General features: G+C 39.1%; 1 protein-coding gene across 4 annotated transcripts in view; it reads right to left on the bottom strand.

The window, feature by feature from the left end:
- Window positions 1-21441, bottom strand: part of MEF2A (myocyte enhancer factor 2A) — a 152970-nt gene extending 131529 nt beyond the window's left edge. For all 4 annotated transcript variants that reach the window (XM_039235051.1, XM_039235054.1, XM_039235050.1 and 1 more), the window contains exon 1: window positions 21214-21441. The gene's annotated coding sequence lies outside the window, so the exon portion shown is untranslated. The remainder of the gene's footprint in view (window positions 1-21213) is intronic.
- Window positions 21442-22327: the final 886 nt, after the last annotated feature.

Genomic DNA, 22327 nt, shown 5'->3' on the forward strand with positions numbered 1-22327 from the left:
ACATTATGGTGTGTGGGGGGGGGGGAGCCAAACATTGATATCATTTAATAACTGATACTAGTATTAGGGGGAAAATTACTAAGGCCCTAAAAAATAGATTTTTAAACAAGTAGATATAAGTTACAAGAAAAAATATCTTTAAGTCAATAAAACTTCACAGAAGCAAGAAAAAGAAAGAGAGTGATACAGTGTGCCTAGGTGGCTCAGTCAGTTAAGCATCCGACTTCAGCTCAGGTCATGATCTCACGGTTTGTGGGTTCGAGCCCTGTGTCGGGCTCTGTGCTGACTGCCAGCTCAGAGCCTGGAGGCTGCTTCAGATTCTGTGTCTCCCTCTCTCTCTGATCCTCCCCTGCTCATGCTGCGCCTCTCTCTCTCTCTCTCTCAGAAATAAAAAACATTTTTAAAAAATTTAAAAAAAAAAAGTGATTCTAAGCAGAAAACCAAGGACTGTTCCAATTAAAGGAGCTAAGAAGGAAAGATGACACAAACTTGAGTAGGTGTGAACAAAAAGAGCAAAGCAGAATGTAGGGTGGACAGATGGGCAGAACACAATTATGCATTACCTTGAAAACAGGCAAGCATTTGAATTTAATATGACAAAAAATGCAAAAATAAGAAAAAGGCAAGACTATCCTGCCTATCCTCTCAACTGGGATAATGCACAATTCCTGCCTCAATGCTAGGTAAGGTTAAAAAGCTGGGTTCATATACAATCCACTAAAACACAACCTATTACATTCTTAGTAGACAAAGAAGATAGTATCATGTCATAATGCAACAGTATACTAATGGCAAGAAATGCTCATTTTCCCCTTTGACCTTCTATCTTCATCTATTATCCCCCAAACTACCCATGAGGACCAAAATACCTCTTCACACAGCTTCTGTTCTTTTTAGAAAAATACAAAAGAAAATAGCTTTATTAAGAATTAACATACCATATTAATTCACCCACTTAAAGTATACACTTGAGTTTTTATATTCAAAGGAATGTGCAACAACTACCACTATCTAATTCCAGAATATTTTCATCACCCTAAAAGAAATCTAGTACTCATTAGCAGTCACTCCGCATTCCTTATCTTCACCCACACTTGCAGCATCTATGTTGGTCTGTACAGATTTGCCTATTTTGTACATTTCACATAAATTAAACCATATAATACATGGTCTTTGTGGCTGACTTATTTCACTCAACATATTTTCAAGATCCATCCACTTTATACCTTGTATCCATACTTCATTCCTTTTTCTTGCCGAATAATATTCTATTGCATGGAAATACCACATTTTATTTATTCATTCATCAGTTACTGGACATTTGAGTTGTTTCCACTTTTTTTTTTAAATGTTTATTTATTTCTAGGAGACAGAGAGAGAGACAGCGTGAGCAGGGGAGGGTCAGAGAGAGAGGGAGTCACACACTGAAACAGGCTCCAGGCTCTGAGCTGGCAGTCAGCAGAGCCTGACGCAGGGCTCGAACCCACGAACCGTGAGATCATGACCTAAGCGAAAGTCGGACGCTTAACCAACTAAGCCACCCAGGCACCCCAGTTTTTTTATCTATTATAAAACTATGAACAGTAGTACACAAATTTCTGTGTGAATATATGTGTTCATTTCTCTTTTTTTAAGTTTATTTGAGAGAGAGAGAGAGAGAGAGAGAGAGAGAAAGACAGAGAGGTGGAGAGGCAGAGGGAGAGAGAGGGAATCCATGTTCAGCATGTGTCAGAGTCTGACACAGGGCTTGAACTCACAAACTGTGAGATCATGACCTGAACCAAAATTAAGAGTCAGATGCTTAACCGACTGAGCCACCTAGGCGCCCCTTTACATATTCATTTCTAGCTTCTGTTCTTTAAAAAAAAATGTAGCATGTCTTCAGATTTTCTTTTCTATAATCTCAATTCATTACAATAACACTTCCCCACAGTGATAGACATACCTCCTGTCATGCCACAGGAATAAATTAGGCACTTTAACTAAATTACTAGGACCTATTTTATTCTCCCAAATAATTTACCACCCCCCTCATTCTATAATCAGCAAGATTATGGACAGTTTTCACATTAGTATTTAACATTTATTACAAGTTCTGATGATACGGTCATTCTTGAAGTGAAGGATGTGACCTCTCAAATGCTGAAGTTCCATCTGTTCTACCCTTTAATCATACCTTAATGGCTAACACTTCCAGTATTCCTTCTCCCAACTGAGAACCAACAGTCCTCAACTACCCAAACTCCAATAACAAGAAGCACATATTGTCCACACACCAAAACAACAACAAAAAAAGTCTAAAGATGAGCATACTTTAAAATATGACACTAAGTAGTTAAAATAATGCCAAATAAATACCAGTTTGGTTAAACAGTCCGACTGGTAAACCAGTAAGGTCTGTCAAATAAATGTCCAGAATCTAGAAAAGCTTGAACCCTGTATTCATGATATTCTGCAACTTCCTAAAGTCTTGAACTGGAAGAGGCCTTGGGTCCCTTTTTAGGGACACAAATTCTAAAGCTTTTAGAAATGAAACGGAATCCAGGCATAAACTCTAGACTACTCATCTAATCCATATTAAAATAGGATTCTACCTATTTAAAACAAAAACAACAAAAACACCTGAAATGGGAAAAGAGAAATCCAGAAGGGTGAAACCTATAAAAGGGATTATGATATAAGATTCCACTTACAAAATAAGTCACAGAGATGAAAAATATAGCATAGGGAATAAGATATGTCAATAAGATGGTAATAACATTGGTGATAAGACAGTGACTACACTTATCGTGGTAAACACTAAGGTACAGAATTGTTGAACACCTATTATATACTAATATAACACTGTATGTGAATTGTAAATAAAGTTTACAGTGCAAACAACAAAAAGAAATCCAAAAGGTCTTAAAGTTACCTTGAAAGATGGATACCATAACTTCTGATTTCTTGAAAGTTATTTGGTACTCCGAAGTGCCTGAATCTGATACTCCTTCTTAAGTGAAAGAGAACTACTTTCTACTGAAGAGCTTAACTACTGCCCTAAAAACTACACATTATCTACCTGTTACATCTACAACATAACCTAGAATAATTGTGGCAACTATAAACTACTGTAATACTTTTACTTCTTTGCTATGTAGATCCATGGTTATATGTGTCAAAATTTCATCTCATGGCAGAAAAAAAGATTAAGAACTACTGACCTAGACCAGAAGCAGCAGAGATGTCTTAAAGTCATCTTTTCAAAAGCCTACTTCAATCCAGATCCTAGATTTTACACTTTACAAAGGGTCATTTGAAAGACACCAATTTAAAGATTCATTTATATTTACCAAGCACCTACAGGAAAAGAATGCAGGAACTAATGCAGCAGTATAAAAGCCTTCAATGCAGCATATACGTGTTTACTGTCTTTAGTATAAGAGCAAACATGGTAACTACAATAAGACAGATACAAAGTACTATTGGATTTCAAACTTCTAAGAAAACTTCATTTTCTATGAAGAGCAGAGCCCTGGAAAGGAGACTAAGAAGTGGGATACAGGGGAAAATAATAAAAGGAGAATCTATCTTTATCCATGCCTTCTACTTGAAAAGTAAGTATCCCCACCAATTCTCTTCAATCAATCAAATTAAAGAATGAGCCTAGCATTGTGCTTTTTAAAAAGTGTTGCTGGAAAGAACTCTTTTAGGAACTAAGCTTCAGTAATTAAAAAAAAAAAAAAAAAGACATACACATCATCATCATTATCTTGTATGGGCATATTAAAGGCACTGGTTACTTTCACATAAGTAACATACTTTTCACTTTTCACTTAAAAGCTTTCAATAGCTCTTCCTTACCTGAAGAGCAAAGTCTAAACTGCTCAATATTCAAGATGCTCTCCAATCTGGCCTCAAGCCTTCTTTCCCATTTTACTTTTTAAAAAAAAATTTTTAATGTTTATTTTTGAGAGAGAGACACACAGACCATGAGCTGGGGAGGGGCAAAGAGAGAGGGAGACACAGAATCCAAAGCAGGCTCCAGGCTCTGAGCTGTCAGCACAGAGTTCAACGTGGGGCTCGAACTCATGAACCATGAGATCATGACCAGAGCCACAGATGCCCAATCAACTGAGCCATCCAGGTACCCCCTCCCCCCACTTTACTTCTGAAAAGCTTTCCAGTCCAGCCAAACTATGTCCAATACATACCTCTGGCCTTCCTGTCTTCGTTCCTTTGCTCCAACTGTTTGCTCTATGTGGAATATCTTCCACATCTCTGACAACAAAACTTAACATTAAATTTAAATATCAATTCTTCCATGAAGCACCCCCCCATCACTTCTGAACTTTCCTTCCCTGAATTCCTTAATCCATTCACTGAGTCTAAGATTTATACATCACTTGGTAATTAGCATAGCACAGCAATTAATGGCAATTTTACCCTATCTAAGCCATTATCTCCTAGAAGCAAAGAGCTATATCTCATAGATGTTTTTATTTCTGAACCAATAATATAGAAACAACAGTTTAAGAACTGAGAACAGATAAGGGATAGTCCAAAAGAGAGAGTGAAGAATCAGAACCATGGACATTGCTTTGGGACTACCATATTTACCACTTAAAAAGAAAAAGGCGGCAATAAAAAGAAAATGTATAAAGAACATGGCGAGTCATTATTTAAGACTTGTAGAAACTATGGAAAATGAAAGCTTATAAATGATAATCCAAAGACAATGAGGTATAGGTACTGATTGGTTTTTAAACACCATTAGAAAGCCAGGTAGAGAATTCCAAAGATATATCATTAATAACAAAAGATTTTAACTTATATATGTAAGATTTCAGATACTTAAAGTAAATATACCTTTCAATCCTGGTTGGTATTTTTATTTTTAAAAAAATGTAGTGACTAGTTCAAACAATGTCTACTCCAACACAAAAAAGAGTTGTTAATTCTAGGAAATGGAATGTTTTAAGATAATAAGTATTTTAAACAACTAAATTCTAGAACCAAACATAAGGAACTTCCACATAGAATTCCAACTTTACGTTTAATTTCTCATGTTAACAAGGCAGATAAAAAGCATAAAGGGGAGGGAACCAATTAACATTAGCTACAGTAAACAGATTTAGTGCCATCTTATTAAACATAATAATTAGTAGCCAAGGAATAACACCACACCTACCATTTACTGTAATCAAAAGACAACTGTCAAGATCATAAAATAGAGAAAATCAAAAGAGAGTAGAAAAAGAATGGAAAGAGATACATGTAGTGTAATTTTCAAAGAAGCTAACATCTATCGGATCAATTCCCAAGTTTAAAAGTTACCTTTTCCAAGAAGTTCACATACTGGCTTGCCATTTTAGAATAAAGAATTACCAAGAAGCCCTTGGCTAAATATAGGCCTATAATTCATTCATGATATAATAAAATCAAGGCATTTCCAATATATATTCTTAAAAAAAGTCTTTGGATTAATAATTTTGCTTTCCAGAGAAAAGCACTTAAGACTCCTGTAATACCAGAAACTGCATTTGCATGCTAACAGAATGAAGTAAGAGTATTTAATTTAATTAGTTTATTTCACCTACAAGGTATTTTCTAGAGTCTCTAGCTCACCAATGGAAGCTGACTGCCTAGGTCTCTTCCTAACTAAAGGCTTTGTAGCACTGACAGCATAATTCAACAGTGAGGACAACAGCGATGGTATATCTAAGTAACTCTAAAAATATTCCCCTAAACCATATGAAAAAAAGCAAGAAAGGAAAAAGAAATTCTATACAAAACCATGCTTTCAACACAGCCTGAAGACAAAGACTACTGATACTGCAGAACAACTGTGAATGAAAACGGAAAAATTCCCCCAATGCTAGCCCTTGATCGCTCAGGCTGTCATTCCACCCCTACTGGAACACAGAGGCTTGGTGGCAAGGAGGCAAGCAAAGAAGCCTCAGGGTCATTTGCATGAAAACTAAAAATATGAAGCCCTTCCTAAACCTGGATATACTGGAAAAGTGGGCAGATCAGAACACAGACTATAGGTAAGAAAGTTCAAAGTTCCAGTGATTTAAAGGAACAGGTGCCATTTAAGGCACTAGCTGCCACAAAAAGGGGCACAACTTTGAAACAATTAGCATCTGGGGGAGAAAACAGGCAAAAGGAAGGGAAGAGAGTTCTTTGGCAATTGGACAGTAAAGGGAAAAAGAAAAAGAATAAAATTTATGGTTTTGCATGACCAAAGAAAATCATAAAATTGGAAGTCTCACAACGCTTCTCCAACCATTAAAACAAAAACCACTGAAGAGGACTGTTCTATACTGACAGAAGAGGGCACCATTAAACTAGGAATACTGTAAAACACCCCAATACCATAAAAATGAACAAAAGAAAAGTGAAATCCAGAAAATCAGGAAACTGAATTTGACACTTAACAACTGAGGAAAACTCAATACCAAAAACAAACTCAAAGCAGGAAAAAAAAGTAAGTGAATACTCCAAATCAAATTAAAGATATTCAGACAAGCACTTAAGGATATGAAAGCTACTCTGAATCAGAAATTCAAAAACTAAAAACAAAAGTGGATAAAACAGAGAATTTTAAAAGGTGAATGAATTCAAAAAAGAAATGGAAAAACTAAAAAATTATTAGAAATGCAGAATAAATTGCAAGGCATCTAAGAGAGAACTCAAATGAATATGAGCTACCACAGTCTACCACAAGATTTATGAGCCACATCCATCCACATTTGGTGTTATTTTTTCATCTGATTTCAAATAACTGTCTATCCACCAACTGCTTCACAATCACTCACAAGCCATAACCCAACACTCACACAAGAAAACTTCATGGCTTTTTCATAGTGAAATGCCTGCCACATTACTATGTGTTACTTAACCATTCAACACATCTAAAACTAAGCTGTTGTTTTAAATATACTAGGTCCCTCTTTTTAATGTGTCACTGACAAAGTTTTTGAATATTCTTCCATGAACTCTACTGATCCCATGAACCCCATGAATTTTACTTCATGACTGTGTGTAGCATGGTGATTTTTAGGAACACATATACTGTATCATAGAACTGAATGTGATGTGTATGTATGTGTTAATACACACACATTTAGGGGCACCTGGGTGTCTCAGTCGGTTAAGCATCCGACTTCAGCTCAGGTCATGATCTCGAGATTCGTGGGTTCGAGCCCTGCATTGGGCTCTGTGCTGACAGCCAGCTCAGAGCCTGGAGCCTATTTCAGATTCTATGTCTCCCTCTCTCTCTCTGCCCCTCCCCTGCTCATGCTGTCTCTGACTCTCTCTCTCTCTCAGAAATAAACAAAACATTAAAAAAATAAAATAAAATAAATACACACACATTTATTAGCTCTGCTGAGAAGGCAATGACACCCCAAAAGCAATGAGCATACACAGCATCCAGATCTTGGATTCTAAATATCATCCTCCAATAAAAGGAATCAAGGCTCTTTGGAAAAGAGAATAATTCCAGGGCTGGGATAGGTAAAACATAAATGAGCCTAGAGTTTCCTATAGCACCAGAAAGTAGGGAATTTCTTTAAAAAAAAGGATGAAGATATGTCAAATGGACACAAGAGTCAAACAAGAGGAGCTCTCAATGGCCAAAGTTGGATAATCTGAGCAATAAAATAAATGATAGCACCAAACTATAAACTACAATATAAAATATCTTTGACTCTATAATGATATTAATAAGTGAATAAATGACAAGGAAGTGACATCTCTTCAATAAGAATTCTAATTGATAAACGAAAAAGAAACCAAAAAACCGAAAAAAAATTTTTGCCATTAGGTAACTATTACAATAATACAGGTTAAACCCCTCCCCCCCAGCTTTTTGAAAATTTACATTAAGCTACTTCACTTTAATGAAAGACCCACAGTAGTACCTACTTTCTGAGAGAAATATGGAAAGGGTTTTCTTATAAGAAAAACGCCAAAAGAAAAAGAAGAAACAAGGCAAAAACAGTATTCAGGATTTATTTAGCAATGAGCCATTACAGAGGCAGTGCACACACTGAGCAGCGCCACCAAGCTCCTTCCCTGGTAACTACACTCAGCATCTCTGTAATATCAAACTGCCATAGTTTTGAATTTTGTTGTGTGCATCTGTACTTTATCTCTATTTATTCTGCACATCCATTAACATGATGTGTTCTAAGGTATCAGAAAAGCCTAAAAGAGGTTATTTTTTGAGACAAAAAGCTCAAAAAATTTTCCATATAAATTAATGGTAATGGCTTCTTTACACCATTTTACCTTTTAGAAGGTTTCACAGGCACATTCTACTATCAGCTAGTGGGGGGAAAATCTCTCATTGTTTCAGGTTAAGTTCCAGCATGAGTGCTTAAAACAAGTGAAAGTTGAGGAGAAACAGAATATTAACATACTCTCAAAGTATCTACCCCAAGATATTTATCATTTTCAAAGAGAAAAACTGTGGCTTTATGATGGAGAAACCAGCAGAAATCACTTTAAGAAATCATGATTAACATCACCAGTAATAAGATACTGACATCATGTACTCCTGATAAAAAATGTACCTCTTGATATGCTACCATTACTTCAGTGGTTTTATTGCCAAAAATGAAAAATTCTAAATTAATCGTAAGAAAGCATCAGAGAAACCCAAATTGGAAGACAGTCTACAAAATAATGACCAGTACGCCTCAAGAAGCATCTGGGTCAGAAGAACAAGAATGAATTAATATCACAGATTTTAGGAGACTAAAGAAAAAAACCAATGCAATGTAGGCTCTTGGGTTGGATCCTAGAACCAAAAAAAAAAAAAACCCAAAAACCAAAAAAGGTCATTAGGAAAAAAAACTGATGAAGTGCAAATAAGATATTTAGTTTAGTTAATAGTATATTAATTTCCTGGTTTTGATTATTATGCCACAGTGGTCCAACATTAGGGGAACAATCTATACTATTTTTCCTACTTTTCTCTATCTTCAACATTATTCCACAATATATTTTTTAGTAAAATATAAAAAAAGGAACACCCACAAAATGATTAGTTTTTACAAAGACGTACTAAGTAAATTATGATAATTCTCATGGCAATTCAAAGTGTAATTCATCAATGACAATATATCATTTTGTTCCAATGTTAACATCCAATTCATTATACGGAAAGAATAATGTGATTGCAATGTGATTGCAATGTGATTATCTGTTGAGACATAAACTGCAGAAGGATATGCAAATCAATATCATTTTATAAAGTTTTAAAACATGAAAAACACTATATATTGTTTAGCAATACATATGGATATATGGTCTTAAAAATGAATGAAAGAAAAGGGTAAATCCTTATTTAAGACAACTATTACCTCTGCAGAAGAAAAAGGGCAATAGGATTCAGAAAGATTCACTACATTCACGCTATGTTATTCACTCTAATTTTTGTAGACCTGATAGGTTTCATAATTTTTAGCCAATACTGAGAAGCACTGACACTTTTAGCTAGTTGGGGCACTAGTTTCCCACTCTGTTTAGGAAAAAATGTTTCCATTGTTGTGGGGTGTTTTTGTTTGCTTGGTTTTGTTTGTTTGTTTGTTTTTTTGCTTTTGTGTTTAATAAAAAGGCCCTATTTGAAAGTTTTCATTTCTGTTTTCCAAATCAAACAATGAAAACCTTAAGATCATCTAAAATAGAGTACTGTCCTTTGGCTACACACACACACACACACACACACACACACACACACACACACACAAAGTTTCCAGGTCACTTCGTACCTTCTCTTCCACTCCTCTACAAACACCCACTGCATGCCAAATCCCGAGGTTTTGTCATTACCGGGAAGGCTTCCACCTCTGGCTACACTTCTTTATCCTTCCAGGCACTCTCCCACAAGTAAACTCAACACAGTCCCCTCAAGACTGCTCTTCTTCCTGTGCTTCCTATTTCAGTAAACTACCCATTCATTCCCTCAATTGCCTAAGCCATAAACCTAGTCATCACTCCTAACTTCTCTTTCTCTTTCACCTTCCACACGCCCTCCATCACTGAATCTTTTCATTATTTCACCTCCTATGTCTCTCAAATGCACTTGTTTCTTCCATCCTCGTCCTATCCCACAGTCCAAGCCACCTTACCTCTTTTAACTAATTTGGTGTAACACCCTCCGAATTATTCTTCCTGCCTATCACTTTTAGCTCTCCGAAGAATTCTCCACAGTGCAATCAGTATTATCTTTTTTTTTTTCTTTCCAAGATTCTACTTAAATTCAAGTTAGTTAACACATAGTATAGTATTGGTTTCAGGAGAAGAGTTTAGTGATTCATCACTTACATATAACACCCAGTGCAGCATTATTTTTTTAGTTGTCTCCCAGGCTTAAGATACTCTAATTTTTGCTAGGATAAAGTTCAAATTCCTTAACACAGGTTAAGGGGTCTTCATAATCTGACCCCTACTTAGGTCTTCAACTTCATCTTTCACTACTCCTTACACTTACACTGCTTGATCCATCCATACTGTACTCTGAGTTTCTCCAGGCAATCCAAACTCTCTAAGCGTATCTCTTGCTCTTAACACAGGTTTGGTAAACTACCCACCCTCTTTAGAAGGCTAAAATGCTCTTGAGGCTTCAGCCTAAATTGAAGTGTCACTTCTTCTGGTATAAATTTTCCTGGCCTCCCAGAAACTGGGTTAATCACCCCTTCTATATGCTCCTATAGCACCCTGCATGGTACACAAACGCATAGCAAGATGAATTATAAAACCATTTGTCCATACTACCATCTGACTATGAAAGCCAAGCCTGTTCACTGTATTCCTCATCACCTAGAACAATGGACTGAACTAATAAGGTCATAAACACCAAACTGTGAAATAAATTGCCAAAGTAGCACAATGCTTAACAAAGAATTAGAACCCAATGACTCCTGGTCCAGGCACACAATATTCTTTCCATTATACTCTATGGCACTTAATTTTACTTTCATAAACAATTCAATGCTAATTAGGTATAAAGTAGGTAACACAGAGTTTAAAAGGATCTAGATATCATCTCATTTTATAATTAGAGATGTCCAGAAAGGTTATTACTTGCTAAAGAACAAAACACTATTAAACAGCAATGCCAAGACGAAGTATTTTGATGTTCTTTTAATTACATACTTTAATCTCAGGAATTAAGTTTTTAAACTTTTAAAGTTGGAAAGCTTAAAAGTTTTTCATTCCTTCTAGGATAGCAATGTTATCAAAAACAGAACAAGTTCACTTCAAAGTTTCCACAAAATTACCTAAATGTTACAACAAACATAAGAATATTTAATTATGGTATAAGAGTAATAAAGATAATACTGAGTCATTACCATAATTATAGATCATAAGCAACAATGGGTATCAACCATGTTCAAGGCACTGTGGAGTATAATCACTAAGTATACAGAGATATAAAATAGCATTCCTAACTTCCAAGAAGCATACAGTATGTTTTAGAAAACAAAAACCAACCACTTTAATGGTGAACAGAAAAACTAGGTAGGGGTGCCTGGGTGGCTGTCAGCTGAGTGTCCAACTTCTTAAGCTCAGGTCATGATCTCACAGTTCGTGGGTTCAAGACCCGCATCAGGCTCTGTGCTAAGAGCTCATAATCTGGAGCCTGCTTCAAATTGTGTCTCCCTCTCTCTCTCTGCCACTTCCCCGCTCAGACTCTCTCTTTCTCTCAAAAATAAACATTTAAAAAAATTAAGTAAAATCAAGCAACCACTTAAATTATTAATGCTTTCAAAGGAAAAGACTTTCTTCTAAGGAGTTTCATGTACGTAAAGAGAAATGATAATCTACTGCCTGAGAAATCAGCATGAACTCAAAATTTCCTAGGTTGGTCAGCTGACAGAGCTCTGAAACAGTGAAACTCCAGTATCAAGGAGCATACCAACTGCCCAGTTCTTGGTTTCTAAATAGTCTTACAATAAGAGAAACCAGGACTTTTTGAAATAATGGCTAATTCTAGGACATGAGCAGGAAAAGCAGATGATGAGCCTGGAATATCTTACTGTCCCAAAAGTAAGGAAGTGCATGATAGATACATGTGAAAACAATGAGTAGGCTGAAGGATTTCCCACTGACCAAACCGGAGTTATTCTGGAAATATCAAAATTAATACTGATAGAAACAGAGTATAATCTACCTAATAAAAAAAAGAATCTATGAATTTATATTGATATTAAATAAGCAAATGAGAATGGAAAGCTTTTCTTTACAACAGATTGCCAACTAATAAATGCAGACAAACAGCTAGACAAACATCATTTTGGAACCACTGAGTAACAGACTCAGGCAAGAAACAGCAATGAATGTTAAAACCATTATGTGAACGTTTTTGGGAGGATGGAGTATTTACACAGTCTGAATGTGCCTCCCCACAGATTATTCAATAACAACGAGGACAGTGATAACTTTTATACAGAGAAAACTGGCAGGCAAACCTTAACTAAGTGATCCAAGTAAACATCACCATCAGTTTGACATCATTTTGCCTCCTGATGCGATGCACTGAGGGTGTATCATCACTTATTTGGTATTGCTGCCAAAAACGCATAACCTGAATCTAACAACAAAGAAGCAATATGACAAACCCAAACTGATGACATCCTATAAAACAAAGGGGCTGTACTCTTCAAAACTTTTAATGTCAGGAAAAAGAGAGAAAGGAGAAAAAGACCAAAGGACTATTTAGAAAAAATGCTATTAAAGGATATTATTGGCACAACTGAAGAAATTTCAACATGAACTATATGCTAAATTACAGTATCAATATTAAGTTTCTTGAATCCATCATACTATTCTCGCATGTTATCTAAGAACATGTCTTAGTTCTTAGGAGATAGCAACTGAAGTACTTAAGGATAAAGGACCATGATGTGTGTACCATATTCTCAAATGGTTCAATAATAAAATTATAAGAGGAAGAGGAAGGAAAATGGGGAGAAAAGGAGGAAGAAGGAAAAAGATCAATAGAATGGATTCTTGCTATTACAATACATGTTAACGTTCAATGACATTGTACAATATGCTTAATATGTTTTCCTTGTTAGAAAGGTACACAGTGCATTAATGCAGGATTTCCATCTATCCCTTATACACATCTGTAAGGTTTTGCCTCAAATTATTTGCCTCTGATTTTAACTGAATAAACTTGCGTCTTTGGCATACTCCAGAAGATGTAATTAAGGAGCTTCAAACTATAAATAAAACAAAACAGTAATATCTATTTCTAGACTTCGGTGCCACCCTGCAAACATAAAAAAATGATAAAGCAATTGTGCTAAACATTAACAATCAGTGTATCTAGGTGACCAGTATATGAGAGTTCACTGTACTATTCCTGTAACTTTTCTGTAAGTTTTTTCAAAACAAATTTTTTTAAAACCTGCCAATGCTGAAACTTTACTTTGAAGAAACTAAGCCATTTGTGAAGAACAAAATCTTAACTCCCAGATTCTTCTCTCCTTTTCCTTTCATAATCCATGTCAAATTACGTTTAACACCATTAAGAAAAAATTTTTCAGTATTAAGATAAACATTTTACTAAAGCAGTCCCCAAATGTTTAAAAAGCCCACTTATAAGTCAGCTGTGTAGAATGTGAATGATTTTCACTATTGCAAACAGTGTTAAGTTCCTGATATTGGCCACAAAAGCTCTTTGATACATCTTCATTAGCAATACAGCTGAAATAGTACTGTATTTCACATATACCATGTTAAACTGAACATCTCCCTGAAATAACATGAAATCTGCTGGAGAAAACAAAGGGAGGGAATGTTGGTTAGTAAGGACCAACCAGTAACTAATTATAATTTCTAACACCGTTTTTACTAGGTTACGCATTTCACACTGAAAATAGAGCCCTCAGACAAGATGGCTACTTGCTGCCCAGAAAGAAGGCAAAATGGAATCTTAGGAAATGCCACTTGTGCTCAACAGCTCTGGGATTCCTGTCATGACCCAAAATGATGACAACATGTTAATATGTATAGAAAATGCATAAGGTAGTATTTTATAGGCTGAAAAGTCCCTTTATAATTTTGAAAGTCTGATTTGGGTAAAGTGGTTTGTGGTTAGGCATTTTAGTTGATTAAGACAACTTCCATTCAACATTTACTGAACATTCACTATGTACCATGAGAGACTGGTAGGTACTGAGAATACACAAAGAACAGAATAGTTTTTGACATATGAACTCAGCACAGCAGAAGAAAATGACATCAATTATGATCCTTTAAATCTAAAAAGGGAATCACTCTTCAGTGCCTGCATCAAAAGCAAGGGAGACAAATTTTGCCTAGAGACTAAAATTGGTATCATACCTGGCACCTGAGCCACCACTTAAAGGTGAGAGCATTCCAATCTCCAGCAAAAAAACACGAGCAAAGATACAGAAGCATTCATTCAAATATTTCTGTCTTCCAGGTGTCAGGCAGTGTGCTGATGCCTGCAGAGACAGTTATTCTCAACAAGACAGACAAGGCCTCTGCCTTCAAGGAGTTTATATTCAGCTAACAGAAAAAGATCATAAGCAATAACTAAACAAACTGTGTACAAATTATAGTGTCTTGAAAGAAGACACAGAAAAGGATAACAGAGGGCAATATGAAAAAGGGTGCACTGGGTGACAAAATGAGAAATGGGCCAAGTTCCAGAGGGTTTGGCCATGCCGGCCTTCTGAAGAGCATTTCAGGCAGGTAGTGCAAAAGACCCTAAAATGGGAAAGGACATCTAGGGTTTAGAGAACAATAAGAGGCCTGTGTGGCTGGCACACAATAAAAGAGGAGAAGGAGAAAGATTATTGGATGCCATTCAGGCCATGGAAAGAAGTACAGAGTTTATTTGAAGAGGAATGGGAAGTCATTGGAAGATTTTAAACAGAGAAATGATATGATTAATGATACTAAATGATCCCTAAGGCTGCTACATGAAGAACCAACTTTGGAGGAGCAAGAGAAGAAACAAGCCCAGTTAGGAAGCTACCGCAGCAATTCATACAAGAGACAATAATGCCCTGAAATAAAGGGGTGGCTGTGAAGACTTAAGAGTGATAGGCTGGCGCAAGATAAATTCTTAGGATACAAGAGACCATGTGGACGGACTGGATCTGAGAGAAAAGAATCCCGGCATATCTTTTAAGTTTTTTTTTCCTTAAATAGTTTATTGTCAAGTTGGTTTACAGGTTTACATATAACACCCAGTGCTCATCCCAACAAGTGCCCTCCTCCATGCCCATCACCCCCCTTCCTCTCTCCCCCACCCCCATCAGCCCTCAGTTTGTTCTCAGCATTCAAGAGTCTCATGGTTTGCCTCCCTCCCTCTCCCCAACTATTTTTTCCCTTCCCCTCCCCCATCGTCCCCCATTAAGTTCCTCCTAATCCACCTATACGTGCAAACATATGGTATCTGTCCTCTGCCTGATTTATTTCGCTCAGCATAACACCCTCTAGTTCCATCCATGTTGCTACACATGGCCAGATTTTATTCTTTCTCATTGCCATGTAGTATTCCATTGTATAGATAAACCACATCTTCTTGATCCATTCGTCAGTTGATGGACACTTAGGTTCTTTCCATGATTTGGTTATTGTTAAGAGTGCTATGAACATTGGGGTACATGTGCCCCTATGCATCAGCACTCCTGTATCCCTTGGGTAAATTCCTAGAGTACTGCCATTCATTGAGATGTAAAGGGCCAGTAAAAACATCAGGGTTTGGGAGGAAGAGGCAGGAAGAAGGTTAGGGGAGAGGAATAAATAACTATATTTCAGTCATATGGCTAATACTATGTTTGAGATTCCAACTAGATTTCCAAGTGGATATCAGGCTAGGGAAAATTCTGGGCTAAAAAAGTAACAGTGGGAGTCATCAGCCTGAAAATGTGTGGCATTTTCAGGGAAGAGCAAACAGCTGGCCTTAACTGGGTCACAGAAACTGAAGGGTAGTGGCTGACAATGAGCCTGAAGAGACTAGAATCATATTATAAAGTGAACCACAACGAATAATGTTAATAAAAAGCAACAATGAAAGGAGAAAAAAAAGTACTGCATTTTAGGTACCCAGCACTGTGCTAAAAGCTTTATAATATACATCTCATTTAATCCTCTCAACAACCCTATGAAGTAGGTAATAGTATAATCACTACTTTATACACTGAGCCTCGAGAAGGTTGAGAAACTGCCAAAGAGCACAAGGTGGGTAGAGCTGGGTATTCTAACTTAGGCAAGACTTGATTTTAGAGACCACTATCTTATCCCTTAAATTACTGCCTCTCTACTGATTTATATGCCTTCAAAGTTTTCCTTAAAAGAATGACATTTAGATGTAAATTTTTATATAGTCCCAGCCTCTATGTAAAATGTGAATTGCTAGGGAATAAGAGGGGAGACAAACAAGAGCGCCAGAGTTTTACCACGCCAGGAGTACAAGTTATCTTACTAGGTTACATGAAGAGTATCCTTTTGTTACAAGAGTCACAAAGCATACCTCAAACTAATCCAAGTCAACCTGTATATGCATGCTGCTCATAACAAAAATAACCTGGTAAAAAGGTCCAGCTCATGCGGTGTAAATTTGTTGCCCCAATACCAAAATATTTCTCAAAGCATATAACTTTACTGATGGCTGAATTATTTTTTAAGTTCATAAAGTTTACATTTTTGTATAAGGAAGAAAATAAAATTAGCATTGATTCAAGACAAGATGTGCCTTGGATGGCATTTATTAAAAGTCCGATCAAATAGTGTGTTTTTCACCCATGTTAACAATTCCTCGGCTTTCAGCATCATCATTTATGAAACCAATGAAGTAAATTACCTGCTGTCATACACCAATGTTTAAATAGTTGGTATTCTACCTCAGAAACCAGCTAATTTTTTTTAACTCACCAGTTTATGATTTCGAGTGATTACAAAGACATTTCAATATTAAATAGTTTAGTATCAAATAAGTTCAATAAACACAAATATTACTAAAGTCAGTAAATAAACATCTGTATAAAAATATAGTATTTATTAAATGTATAGCAACACATATGCTATGCAAGAGACTAATAAATGGGTTTACATTTTTAATTATAATAAACTAGACACAGGACCATTAAAGATTACACAGATAAAGTATACACAGATAAAGTATACACAGATAAAGTATACACAGATAAAATCATTTAGTTCCACAGAGCAGGTAAAATGAAACATAAAAACTTACAGATACCAACTAAAGAAAGGTTATTTTTAAAATATACTTATTCCAGGTAAGCAACAAAAATAGTTTTCTAATTTCAAATTTTAAATACTGTATCTTGAAGACAACTCACACAGATAATTCACAAAAGATATTTCAGTGAAGAGTTGGGAAAATACATTGAATTCTATTTTTTTTTTAATATTTGGAGAGATTATGGAGGTTACAATGATCATAGATCAAAAACCTAATGTAGAACAGCCAACTAAACAGTTTACGTATAATCTGACAATAAATTTAAAATGCTGGGATTTTGGGAGCATCTGGGGGATTCAGTTAAGTGCCCAACTTCAGCTCAGGTCATGATCTCCTGGTTCAAGGGTTCAAGCCCCACGTCCGGCTCTGTGCTGACAGCTCAGAACCTGCAGCCTACTCCAGATTCTGTGTCTCCCGCGCTCTCTCTACCCCTCCCCCACTTATGTGCTCTCTCTCTCTCTCTCTCTCTCTCTGAAAAATAAACATTTTTTAAAAATTATTTTTAAAACGCTGGGGATTTTTATGCTCCTAAAATATATGAGCAGTCTCTTGCATGTATACATTATATGAAGTCCTCTTGGTCACAGACACTAAACATTGAGGTACTGGAGAGAGTACTTATACAGTCTTCACAGAAGGGAAAATGTATGGAAGAATGGTGCACAGAGGAAGAGATGAAGGACATCAGGCAGTACTCATTTTTGTACATTAAGCTTCAGGTAGTGTGCTAGGCACTCTCACTCCCATTATTTCATTTAATGCTAACAATTCCATGGGGCAGGTAGTATAATTCCCTCCCATTTTACAGAAGACATCTCATAAGTGACATCTTATGAGTAAGTGGTGGAGTTGGGATCTGAACCAAGATGTGATGCCAAAGTCAAGCAGCCTTCCTTTATGAGGACTTGCAAACACAGCAAGGCGCGTATTAAAGTGTTCTTTTGCAGGAGGCTATCTAACTACAAGATTGATTTGATTTTCCATATTTACGTTTCTCTTATTACTTCAACACTGGAAGACACTCACTTCTCAATTTACTAAGAATGTTCACAGATTTTCTTTCTCATCTGGGAAAAAGCAATACTGATCATTTTCTACCCACAAAGCAGTATTTTCATTGCTCTATCACGGCTAAAAGAAAACTTCAACTACTTCAACTAGACTTTGTAGCATTCATAAGCACTATGAGCACCTCTTCAAAAAAAAAAAAAAAAAGCACAATCTAATTGCAAGACAAATATATGAAACTGAAAATGCCCACAGAAAATTCAAGACCATCAACATTGTATGTCAGACTAAATTCCTTTTGCCAAACTTAAGTGAAAAGGGAAAAAAGGTGTCTTTCTAAAACCTGACTGAAAGGCATATACTTCCCAAAAACAAATTTGCTTACAGTTTCCTCCTCCTAAATCAGAACACAATCCATTAAAAGGCTTAACTGAAATATTTCAAACTTCAAAATTATGTTCTAATAAAAACACTTTTATTATTACTTAACCACCTCAGAATACACTGGTTATTTCTCTCTTGGTAGCCAAACAATGAGTGACATTGCTACTGCTTGAATATTAATTAAATTAATTTTAACCTGTACTGCATTCTAAATGGTAAGTACAGAACTATAATTCAACTGCTTTGAAAAATAAAACACCATCACTCAAAAACAACTCAGTATCTTTAAAAGATTATTTCCGGCTGCATTTACAAAAAAACAATCTTTGTCACACATACCCACTTAGGAAACAGAGAAACTTAAGAATTTGGAAGGAGATTATTCTCAAACCGTAATTCAGCATAGTGACATTACAATTATTATGTCAGAGCCCCAATGAGCTATTTTCCTTCCACTAAGCAGCCCCCCCAACTCCCTCAACAATTTGAACTTTTGCTAGAAAGTAATTTAAAGAACTAAACATAAACATTAAACACCACCTTTGTTCCAATATGAACAAAAACCATGGTTTTATATACAACAAAATGTGAATTAAATGAAATAGATATGCAAACAATTATGTTTAGAATAATCATTATTACTCACAATCGCTGACTGCCTTAACCTTTCTACTGGAAACACTCTTCCAACAATTCTTAAAGACTATGTCTACAAAGTATTTAAATCACTAGCTTTAGCTCTTCAGAGTTTTACTGTAATACCATTATCACAACTTTTTACAATGCTCACTGAGAATTAAAAGTGATTCCAGAATCAATTAGTGTCTCATTATATACAACTAATCTTAATAATTTATAGGACACATGTGTTCCTTATGTTTGCTATAAAGCGTAACTAAAATTGGCATCTGCTTTAATTTAAACACTTCTGACTTTTTCCCTAAAACAAAAGTTGCCATTCAGTAAAGACTGAACCCTCCAAAAATATACCCCCCCCAAAAAAACCCAAAACAAAAATGTACGTATAAAAGCCATAATAGCACAACACAGCTATGTTATCCTCACCTTCTAAATTCGCATTAAAATAAATGCCATTTTTGTGTTTTCAAAAAAAAATTTTTTTTAAGCTATTTTGTTTACCTTTTCTACAGACTGTTCAAGTACTGCCAAGGTAACAGATTTTAAAACTGACAACTGGAGCACTTGGCAGTTGCCAAAACAACACAGCTGGATTCTTAAAGGGAAAGTACTCTTGTGTAATGCACACCTAATTACAGCTCTGGAGAACCTTCTCTTCATATAGTAAGAGATGATACGAGACACAAGGGAAACGCGCTGCGCTAAAAAAAAAAAAAAAAAGATTTTGAAAAATCTCAGACATTTGTTTAAAAATACTTACACCATTGTCAGCACATCACAGCAAGCCTTTCAAATGGCGCGTTAACTGCAATACCAATCTTACTGTCAACTAAAATGCAGGTCAACGCTGCCGCAATTCTTCAGTCTACACACGGTTTCCCTACTGGACCATGACAAGGGGCTCGCTTCGTACCCCTGGAACCACACACTTCAAGTCTGAAGAATACGTTTATAGTTACACTTGCATGGGGAGGGAAGGTAGATCTGTTTTTCTAATTCAGAGATGCTCACCTCTTCCAAACTTATTTGCACTACCTCACCTACTGACTTAATCCCCGCTGTTCGAAGACAGAGGGAGGATATCGAACTAAAGGCAAAGTTTCTACCACATAAAACCTTCCCTGGGAGCCGGGATCTACCGGGGATGTCAGGGGAGGCTAGCTGCTCCCTCCGCAGCCTCCCCTTCCCCGCGACGGCTCCCCGCACCCCGCCAGGTGCCCCCAGCCTGGGGCCACCTCCCGGTCCGCCCCACATTCCGACCCCGCCACTGACATCTGCACACACGCGCCCAGCGTTCGGACCTCAATGTTCCGCCCGCTTCGACCAACCTTCTCCCAAAGCAGAAGTGGGGGAACTTCTTCAAGTCCGATTACAGCGCAGAGCGCCCTCGGCACGAGGGGTCAATCCCTGTGGGGAGACCCGGGCGGCGGAGGGCAAGAGGGAGGAAAAGGGCCTTCGGGAGGAACGCCCCGGAGAGGCTCCGGGCCCCCGGGGAACTCCCTCAACTTTCAAGGAGGCGCCGGCCACCACGGTCCCCCAGCCCCAAAGCCGGTGCGCGCACGGGGAGGCTCCCCGCGCCAAGCCCGCGCTGCCCAAGCCTCCCTCCGCCGGCCGGCGACAGCGGTCAGACCCCGGGCCCGCCCTCGGGGCACCCCGCCCCCACCACCGCGGGCGCCTCGCCGCTCCACGCAGACCCCTCGCGACCAGCCCACGCCGCCACCCCGCACCCCACCCGCCCCGCCACCGCGCGCCCGCGACCCCGGCCCCCTGCCAGCCGGACGCCGCCCTGCCCTGCCGTCCCCGGAGTCCCGCCGACGCCCCTCCCCGGCCGCGCCGCCCCCCGCCCCAGCGCCCCCAGCCCCTACCCGGCCCCCTCGCCGAGACACCGCCCCCTCCGGCACCGTCGTCCCGGTGGACGGAGCCGCCGCGGCCCTCACCGTGTCTCCGGCGCAGCTGGCGAGCGCACACACGCTGCAGCCCCGGCCAGCCACCAGCGCTCCGCGCCGCCCGGAGCCGCCTCCTTCAGCCCGGGACTCGCCGGGACATCCGCGCACGGATCCCCACACCGGGGCTATTTTTAGGAGACAGGCCCCGGCCAGACCGGAACTCGTTCCTGCCGCCGCGCGTGCGCACTACGGCCGTCGTCCCTCGGTGTCCCTCCGCCAGCCTCGCCTTCCCTTCCCCTCGGCTCCCTCTCTCTCTCTCTTTCTCTCTCTCTCCCTTTTCCTTTGAGGTTTCTCTTCAGCGCTGACTTATACTCTCGGTGGGTCCTAGAGAACTTGTATGGGAAAGACGAGGGTACGGGAAAAGAGTCACAGGGAAAGCAAGCGCTACTCCACAAGGACGCGAGGGGCGGACTATGTTTTTCCGGGTGGGTGAGGAGACGGATCACCCGGCACAGGAAGGAGATGACGGCGGTTTGGCGCCGGGGCTGCAGGCTGGAGCTCGCTTCCCTCTGAAGGACCGTGTTCTCCTGGAAGGGATACTGGTCACTTGATGAGGGCCTAGGCGCCTCCCAGGGCGGGGCGGCCCGGCGGCGTCGCGCCCTACGGCCCCAGCCTCCCCCCCGCCGCTGCCTCCTTGACCAGCCCGCGGGGGCCGGGACCGGGAGCGGCTCTAGTGACGCGGCGCGTGACAAATCGCCGCGCGTGGCCACCGGCTCCAGCCAACCGGGGGCACCGAGGGGCGGGGCTCCGGGGGCGGGGCCGGGGCTCCGGGGCGCGATTTCGGCAGACGCCCGGAGTCCGGTGCCAGGCAGGGTCCTTCGGGCCGGCCCAGACGCCTCCTGCCGAGCTCCTGGGGCCGCGCCAGCACCTGTCCCCGCCCGCCCGCAGTCGGGCTACACTGGCCCTTTGCAGACCTCTGCTGGCCACGCACGCGCCCACGCCCTCATTGTGGTGAGGGCCGCACCTGTGCTCGCGTCTGGGCGGCCGCTCCGGTCACCCTCACTGAGCAAGCACAATGGGACTTCGGTCCCTGGCGCGTCGTGACCGCTGGGACCTGGGCCCGGAGAGAGTAGCACTTGCAGGGGTTTGCAGTGAGCGACCTCTT

Source organism: Hyaena hyaena, unplaced genomic scaffold (assembly GCF_003009895.1).
Source record: "Hyaena hyaena isolate Hyena2069 unplaced genomic scaffold, ASM300989v1 scaffold_95, whole genome shotgun sequence".
NCBI classification, from domain to species: domain Eukaryota; kingdom Metazoa; phylum Chordata; class Mammalia; order Carnivora; family Hyaenidae; genus Hyaena; species Hyaena hyaena.